Below are 9,652 nucleotides of genomic sequence, written 5' to 3'. Positions count from 1 at the left end.
ATGGTTGTACAGATATGAGATTGGCTGTCTCACTCTCAGCATTGGTTATTATAATAAAAAAATTTTTTTGCTAGTCTGATATATGCGAAATGATATTTCACTATTATATTACTTTTATTCTTGCTTACACCCAACCCTTTGCCTATAAGATTTGTTGCACATAGTTTACCCATTTGGTTGTTTTCTTTTAAGTTCTGTTTATTAGAATTTTGACATAAAAATGTATAGCTATAGGAATCAAATCTACTTGATATTTTGCTTTATGTTTTTATATTAATGCATATGTATTTCTAAGCTAAGAAAGCCCTTACTCATAGAATTTTAAAGGTTAATTCCATTTTTGAGTTTTTATATTGAAAAACCACATATTCCCCTGAATTTATTTTCACCCTAAGATATCATGTGATATCCTAGAACTAAACTAAAATTTTCAGCCAACCATGGTATGCCAACATGGTACAACTTTACATGGATGTGTGAGTGCCTGGGTGTTGGTCGAATCCTCAGATGCAAAGCCCATGGATAGGGAGGGCCGACTGTACCAACCATTTTATATGCTCGGGGGATTTTGGCATCCAAGGTGGCTCCAGGAACCAATCCCCTACAGATACTGAGAGACAACTGTACAACAATTCATACCATGTACACAAATGAGAGGAAACCAAGGCAAATTTGGGGAAGGGTCAAGAGGTCAGATAAAAGACTTCAGGAAGTTCTCGTTGGGTTTATTCTCCCTGTTTTTGCCCTTTTCTGAGTTATGGTGCTATTTTTTTCCTTTCTCCCATGTATCTCATTACTTGGGTGACCTTGGGTAGGTTCCTTAACCTCTCTAAGACTCAAGTTTCTTCAGCTGTTAAATGGGATTGATAATATCAATTACCTCCTGGAGGTTCTCAGATAATATCGATATATGAAAAGTGCTCAGCACAGGGACTCAGATATATGTTATTAGTATATATTACTTTCCTCCATCTCTTACCCCTCTACCAAACTTGTTCTCAGATCCAGATCTTTCATTCTCATTGGCATTTACCAGTTGATGAGTTTGGCCTTAGTAGCCTGTTTCCATTCATTAAGACAAGGTTAATATTCCTGAAGTAAGCCTTTAAGAGCAACCCAGAAATCCCCGGGGATCTGGGAAATGGAATTATAAGCTGAGAAATTGCTCTTGGTTTGCATTGTAGGACCTTAACTGCCCCAGCTGCACTTTTTATGGTACCGGAAGTCTGTAAGAGGTGAAGGATAGTCAAAGTTCTGCATTACGTCTTCCCTGTTATCATGCCAGGGACCGCAAGCCTGACAGTTTTCTCTGGTGTTAGATGGCAGTTTTCTCCGTGGGTTTTATCTGCCCCCTTCCGTGAAGAGATAAAAACTGTCAGCTTGTGGAAGGCAGAGTTCCCACGGGGCACTTTGGGATGGTTTTACAGCACCAGGTTGGGAATTTAGCCACTTTTGTTTCTTTTGTCTCAAAACTTGTTTTCTTTTCTTTATTATGCCTGACATTTCCCTGTTAAAAATTAGATTTCTTTCTTTTACAGAAATTAAAAAAATTCCAATATCCCTGAAAGGGGTTATCAGGCATTTACGACTGTTTACTGAAGGGACTGAAGTGTAAATGAAGGAGCTACGGCTCAGACTCTGGAGACAGGTCTGGTGCTGGCTCAGTCACTAATGTGTCCTCTTGCACAGGTCACAGCATCTCTGATGCTTGGTTTTCTTATGACCTTTAATATTGCTTTTCTATCAAGTAATGACAATCATAAAAATAGCTAACATGATTGAGCACTTACTTTGTGCCAGGTACTGTGCCAAACCCTTCAAGTGTGTTTTCTAATTTAAATCTCACAAGGCCCTTAGGAGGTAGGTACTATTGTCCTCATTTTACAGATAAGGAAAATGAGGCATCAGAGGTTGAATATTTGCATAAAGATTGGCAGAGGGTAAATTAGTGAGTTAGTAATTTAAACCAGGTCTATGTAATGCTTGTATTAAGTATTCTGGTATAGTTATGATTGATGAATATTGTCCTGATATCTAGCTGAGAACATGAAATTATATTTGGGGAAGAATCGTTGCAAATTGAAGTAAGCAAGAATTGAAATATTCGAGTAATTTAAGAGCAGATAGTGTAAATAGCTCTAAGACTTGTGACTATCAGATAGATTCGAAGAATATTTTAATAGGATGTTAGATTGTGCGTTTCAGTGGAGGCACTGAATAGATGCAAATCATGAAGGGAAACATTTGAGTTGGGCTGTTGGAGATGAGACATGGTTTTGAAGTGCTTTGGAGTGAGCTGCTGCTGTGTTGTGAGTCTTACCTCACCCCCAGTGCATGGGCAAGACCCGTGTGTGTGTGTGTGTGTGTGTGCGCGCGCGTGTGCGTGTGTTAGGGGAGAGGGTGTGGAAGGGATGATTGGCTCTCATATCTAGTTTAGTGGGAAGAACTTCGAAGGCACCACTGGGGGAGCTTGGTATTTGTCCCCGGCAAGTAGGGAAACACGGTAGACTGATGTCAAACTCCAGCTTTGGAAACAGAGAGGTCAAAGGTCAGGAGATGGGTTGGACACCATTTTTGGCAGGAAAATCAGACTTGCTGCTCCTTTGAGATTGGCCTACATTTCTGGAGTTTTCTCAAGCTAAGAGAGTGTTTCTTGTGGAACAAACATTGAAAAGACAGCTGGTTTGGGATTACTGCTAAACTCTTCTCCACTAGACAACACTTTGACAGTGATCAAAACTAATGTCATAAATGAGGGGGCAGATGGACACTGTGTGCCTGAAGTCAAGGTTACCTGGGGAAGTACAGTTCACCACTTGTGTATTATTCTAGCTGGAAATGCTTAACCTAATCTAATTATGAAGAAATGCAAGACAAACCCAAATTGAGGACTATCCTATAAGTAAATGGCTCGATTCTTCAAAAACATCAATGTCATTAAAGACAGAGGATGGCTGAGGAATTGGTACAGATCAAAAGAGACTGAAGAGATATGACAACTAAATGCCATATGTGATCCTGGATGGGATTCTGTCCTGGAGGAAAAAAATGCTATAAAGGATACTATTTGGACAATTGACAACATTGGAATATGGACAGTAGATTAAAGTTTTAGATCAATGTTAAATTTTCCGAGCTGGATAGCTGTACTATGGATATAGAAGAGAATATCTTTGTTCTTAGGAATACACAAAGTATTAGGTAAAGGGGCATGATTATGCAACCTATAGTCAGATGGTTCTAAACATAAATTGTATGTGTGTATGTGTGTGTTCGTAGAGAAAGACAATGATGAAACAAACATAGCAAATTATAAAAACTGATGAATTTGGGTCAAAGTGATGTACTCTTTGTAAAAAGTTACTCTCTTGTAACTTTTTTGTAAGTTTGAGATTATTTCAAAATAAAAATGAAAAACAAGTCATTTTCTCAGCAAAGCGTTCCCACTAACCAAGGTCTGTTTCACCCCCAACTCCCCCAACCCTTGCCCACACAAAACCACCCCCTTCAGAAATGCTAGTAAGCCCCACTCTAGACCTGCTAAGTCAAAAATCTCATGGGACAGGGCCCAGGGAGCTGTTTTAAGACGGTTCTTACACTAAAGTTTGAGAAGCCCTGGTTTAGACCAGTGAGGACCCATGCTCGGAGTTGGGGGGTGGAGTTAACCCCATTCAGGCTGTTAGACATGGGGGAAAAGTGGACGGCTCTCTGGGATCTACCTCACAACAGCAGTTGAGGAGGACTATGAGATTGTCCTTCTACCTTCTTCCCTATATCATCATCTACTCTTCTTCCAGCCTGAACCTACAGGCAAGTCACAGCATTTTTTTTAAATTCAAAATTTCACAGCAGGCCATATAAATGACTAAGGTATATTGCTAGGGAGCAAATCCACAGAACTCTCCATCATGAATATGGAGATGGGGATTCAGTAGGAAGGAGAACTTTGCCCTGGCAGTATCTGGGAAGCTTCACTGGGGAAATGGAGCTTGGGCATGTAGAAGCAGGAGAAGGAAAGGAGGAAGGGGAATTTCTGGCAGAGGGACCATCACACTCAAAAGCATGGAGACTAAAATTGTCAGATTATATGTGGGAAGTCTGGCTTTCCACGAGGATATGAGGAGTGGAAGAGTAGAAACTAAGGATATCAAAGGAGGAGACCAGGTCATGGTCAGTGTGGAATGCTAGGACATGGTAGTGGAAATCCATTTAGATGGACTGATGTTCACAATATCTAATATTCACACTAGCAGGTTAAAGACTTTGAACTTTCTTCTGCAGACAGGGGGGTGTCATTGTAAGTCTGAAGTTTTGATCAGATCAACCTTGTAAGGAGACTGTCCTGGCTTGCTTTGAGGATGGTGAGTGTGGGAGACTGGAAGGGAGGAGACCAGTGAGTAGGCAACGATATAGAACAGAGCAAGGCTAGTGGAGAAGGTAAAGAGGAGACATTCTTGAGATAAAAGAAAGAAATAGGTAGAGGAAAGAATAAAGGGTAACTCTAAGACTTTGTGCCTGGATTCTTAAGAAGTTGCTGATGCTACATGATGACAAACGTGATTTTCATTGGAAGGTGGGACATTTTTGAGTTTGTGAGTCAGACGATTAGTGAGGAATTAAGTAATGTGTTTTACCCCACCTACAGCTTCACTGAATTCTTTTTATTTAAAAAAAAATTATTTATTTTTTAAAGTCTCTCTCTCTTGTTTTTTTTTGGACCATTTTTAAAGTCTTTATTGAACTTATTACAATATCGCTTCTGTTTTATGTTTTGGTGTTTTGGCCGAGAGGCATGTGGGATCTTAGTTCCCTGACCAGGGATTGAACCTGCATCCCCTGCATTGAAAGGTGAAGTCTTAACCACTGGACCACCAGGGAAGTCCCTGAATTCTTTTTAGTTGTACCCTAGCACACTTTCCCCCTTCTCGGCAGCTAGGTATGAGGTTACCCTTGCTTGAAGTAGGTGTCGGGTGGAACCAAGAACACATAGGTCAAGTAAAAGGGAAATATATGCTGAACAGAGGTGTAAGTTTGAAGGATACTTTCTCATCACCCTGAAAAGAAACCCTGTGTCCTTTACTTACCCACTACAGGCCCTAGGTAACCACTAATTGACTTTTTATCTACAAGGATTTGCCTATTCTGGACATTTTATATGAATGGAATCATGTAATATGTGATCTTTTGTGACTGGTTTCTTTTACTTAGTATAATGTTTTCAAGGTTCATCTATGCTGCAGCATGAATCAATAGTTCATTCCTTTTTATGACCAAGTAATATTCCACTATGTATTTATCCATTCATCAGTTGATGGACATTGGCTACTATGAATAAAGCTACTATGAACATTTTTGTACAAGTTTTCCTGTATACCTATGTTTTCATTTCTCTTGGATATATACAAGAGATGGAATTGCTGGGTCAAATGGCAAGTCTACATTCACCTTGTTCAGGGACTGCCAAACTCTTTTCGAAAGTATTGTACAATTTTACATTTCTACCAGCAGTAGAGGGTTCCAGTTTTCCCATATCTTTGCCAGCACTTGTTATTATCTGTCATTTTTATTGTAGCCATCCCAGTGAATGTGATGTGAAATGAAATCTCGTTGTATTAATTTGTGTTTCCTTGACGATTAATGATGTTGAGCATCTTTTTGCGTGCTTATTGGCCATTTGTATATCTTCTTTGGAGAAATGACTGTTCACATCCTTTACTCATTTAAAAAGTTATTTGTCTTCTTATTGTTGAGTTGTAAGAGTTTTTCAAAAATATTCTAGATACAAGTTCCTTATCAGATACATGATTTGCAAATATTCCCTCCCATTCTGTATATTGTATTTTCACTTTTTTTATAGTGTCCTTTGAAGCACAAAAATTTTTAACTTCGGTGAAGTCAAATTTATCTTTTTTTTGTTGCTTATGGCTTTGGTGTCATATTTAAGAGACCATTGCTAAATTCAATATTATGAACACTTACCTCTATGTTTTCTTATAAAAGTTTTATATTTAGGTCTTCGGCCCATTTTGAGTTAATTTTTGTACATGGTGTGGGGCCAAACTATTTTTTGATAATTTAATCTGTTTTAAGTGCCCATCGCTACTGATGGCAAACTTAACCTGGCCAGTTCTGGATAAATTCAGTAACTTCAGGTTTTCTCAGTCATTGCGGCTTTAGTCTCAGTAAATTCAGGACTCTCCCTTTTCCTTCATTCTCCTCTCATGTGGGATTTAGCTAAATCACAGTGGGTTAATGGTACTTATTGACAGGTAGTGTAGAGTGAGTTAGAATTAGGGTTAGGTGTAAACGGGGAGGTCTCTGTCCCACAATTAGTTTCAGAGAGAAGATAATGATAGAACATGAAGAAAGTTTGGGGATCTGAGATTAGGGTGAACATGCATCCCAATTGAAATATGGTTACTCTTGGAGGGAGCAAGCTTCACAGAGGTCCTGAGACTCCTCAAAGATGTTGCACTAGGTGATTTTTTTCCCCTACTCACTCAACATATATTTATTAATAGGCACATGACAGTGCCAAGAACTCTTTTATAGAGTGGAATAAAGCAGTGATGAAAACACACAAATTCTCTGCCATCATGGAACCTATATTCTACTGGGAGGAGACAGGACAAACAAATAAGCAAATAAATGTATAACATGCTATGATAAAAAAATCTAAGAAAAATAAAGAGAGGGACTTCCCTGGGGGCTCAGTGGCAATGCAGGGAACATGGGTTCGAGCCCTGGTCCGGGAAGATCCCACATGACGAGAAGCAACTAAGCCCGTGTGCCGCAACTATTGAGCCTGTGCTCTAGAGCCTGCGAGGCACAACTACTGAGCCTGCGTGCCACAACTACCGAAGCCCGCGTGCCTAGAGCCCATGCTCCGCAACTCACTGCCTAGAGAGAGCCGCGTGCAGCAACGAAGACCCAATGCAGCCAAACATAAATAAATAAATTTATTTTAAAAAAAAAGAAAAATAGAGTAGGGAGATAGCAAATGGGGCTGACAGTATTTTATATAGCGTCGTCAGGGAAGGCCTCATGAGAGGGTGACATCAGAGCAGAGATCTGAAGCAAGAGAGGGACTGAGTCTTGCAGATACACATGGGAAGAACACACCAGGCAGAGGGAACAGTAAGTTAAGTGCCCTCAACAGGGAGCAGGCTTGGCATATATGAGGGCGAGCAAGGAGGCCAAGGTGGTTGGAATGAGAAGGTCAAGTCAGTGGCAGGAGATGAAGTCAGAGGGGCAGTGGGGGGCTCTGAGGAACAGTGGTGCAGGTGCGTACTGCTCACTGCTCACTAACGTGTAAGTGCCACTCACACACGCGTACCTGCACAGACGTACTACAATACGTCGGCTCAGGGGGCACATTAAATAGGGCCACATAGGCCATGGAAGTGACTTCAGAATTCATTCTGAGATGGGAAGTCGTTGCAGTGTTTTGAGCAGAGACTTGATCTAACTTCTATTTTAACAGCAAATGTCTCGCTTCTTGGTTGAGAATAGATCATAAAGGTGCAAAGGTAGAAGTGGGGAGATCAGTGAGGAGTCTGTTACGACCCAGGAGAGAGATGATGGAAGCATGGACCAGGGTGGTAGGATGTTGTTTATACTGTGAACGTAGAGCTGACAGGATTTGCTGACGGACTGAATGTGGGGTGTGAGAGAGGAGTCAAAAACGATTCCAAGGGCTTCCCTGGTGGCGCAGTGGTTAAGAGTCCGCCTGCTGATGCAGGGGATACGGGTTCGTGCCCCGGTCCGGGAAGATCCCACATGCCAGAGCGGCTGGGCCCGTGAGCCGTGGCCGCTGAGCCTGCTCGTCCGGAGCCTGTTATCCACAATGGGAGAGGCCACGACAGTGAGAGGCCCGCGTACCGCAAAAACAAACAAACAAACAAAACGATTCCAAGGTTTCTGAGCTGAGCAAATAAAGGCAGAGTTGCCAGAATAGGTAAGGCTGGGAAGACCCTTTTAAGGAGGCTTGGCTGCCATGGAAGGAGAGCCTAAACCTTTGGTGGTTGGCTGACTATCTTTGCCATGTTAACGCAGCAGTGTGACCAGATCCAGGCCTCAGACTATATAGGACACCTCAGTGGGTGGTGACTTGTGAGGACGAGATGAGGAGGAAGAAACCCATTGGTCTTAGGTATGTGGTTTGAAGTTTGTACCTGTTCATTAGCATAAACAATCACCCACTTGTTTTGTAATGTCCTGTTCACTGATAGTTTGTACCTAGAGGAAACAAAGAAAAACATTCACGACTTTGGCTAGTAATTGTGGAGCATCCATTTGGATGTATGGTACAGGACTGTGCAACATGGGAAACCATAGAATGTAATCCATAGATCTCTTGGATAAACAGAAACCTCCATTTTCAGGGTCTTCATCTCGCTCCATCTCAAGCTTTTAAATAGCTCGTCCAATGTCTTGGAGGCTCCCAACAGTAATATCATGTATCACATAGACAGAAGAGGGCTTCTATCATGTAACAGGCATTTCTAAGTTGCTAAGTAACCATTTCCAAAGGAGAACCCAGAAGTAAAGAGAGATCTGTCAGCTGCGTGGTAGGACAATGACTGGGTCCAGTTTATCTCAGTACATTCAGGCTTTGTGCTGGCACTTCCTGGATTCTGGGTCTAACACTTTATTCTCCTCTATCCTGCAGGCTTTCTAAACACAGGTGTCTGAACATTAAGCTTATTCTTTCCTGTTCCATTATGGGATTATAAGTCTCAACCCAAACCATCTTCAAACTGTAAGACAGCCTCGAACTGTAAATTTACATTTTGGTCAGTTGCACAATTTGGCACACACCTCTGTGCACGCCTTGGGTTCCTCCACCTTTCAGCAAACCTTGCCCTAGGGGGATTACTTAGGTCACAGTTCTTTGGGTGGCTAGTGTCGTAACTGCTGTCCAAGTCTGCCTTCTCCAGGTCTTCCGGAAGGGTAGGACAAAAGTCTTGTAAAATGATGAGGGTTACAAAAGCAACGGAGAAGGTGTGGAAACGTGTCCCGCTGCCAGTTTCATTTATGACCGTTGGAGCTTTTAAGAGTCAGAAGCTTTAAAAGTAAACAAACCAAGAAGGTCAATGAAGACTGTGACAGCGGACTTCCGGAAGTAGAAAGTTAAACCTGGGCTCCGGGTTAAGAGCAGGGGGCGCGGGATTAAGAGACCAGGAGGCTTAGGAGAAGGTTCACCGCCTATGGTTGGTTAAAAAAATTGCTGGCCCGGCCAAGTGACTTTTACCTCATGTCCACCTGGACATCTGCTGACGGGTCAAGTTTCACTAACGCCCTATACTCGAGACAAAACCTAAGCTACATAGTCCAAATAGAGACAAGACACTCCCCCTTCCCTCCCTTCCCCCTCCTTCTCCTTTTTATTTTCTTTCTTTATTGTGTATTTTAAAAAATGTTCTATTTTTTCCTTTGCTTCAACACCTTCCTTCCTCTCCCTGTGTCAGCAAATTATTCACCCCACGCACCCACGCCGCTCCGGCTCCTCCTTTTCATCTCCAGGCGTATCGCCGGCTCACTCCGCTCCGGTCCTGCGCGCGCGCCCTATAGCCAATTCTCAATCCTCCCCGCCCCCTTTAAGACAAGGGACTGGGTCTCGGCCTCGCCATCCTTCGCTTTCCCAGGCGGG

Source organism: Neophocaena asiaeorientalis, unplaced genomic scaffold (genome assembly GCF_003031525.2).
Source record: "Neophocaena asiaeorientalis asiaeorientalis breed wild unplaced genomic scaffold, Neophocaena_asiaeorientalis_V1.1 scaffold150, whole genome shotgun sequence".
Lineage (NCBI taxonomy): Eukaryota > Metazoa > Chordata > Mammalia > Artiodactyla > Phocoenidae > Neophocaena > Neophocaena asiaeorientalis.
Note: the sequence above shows the minus strand (reverse complement) of the source record.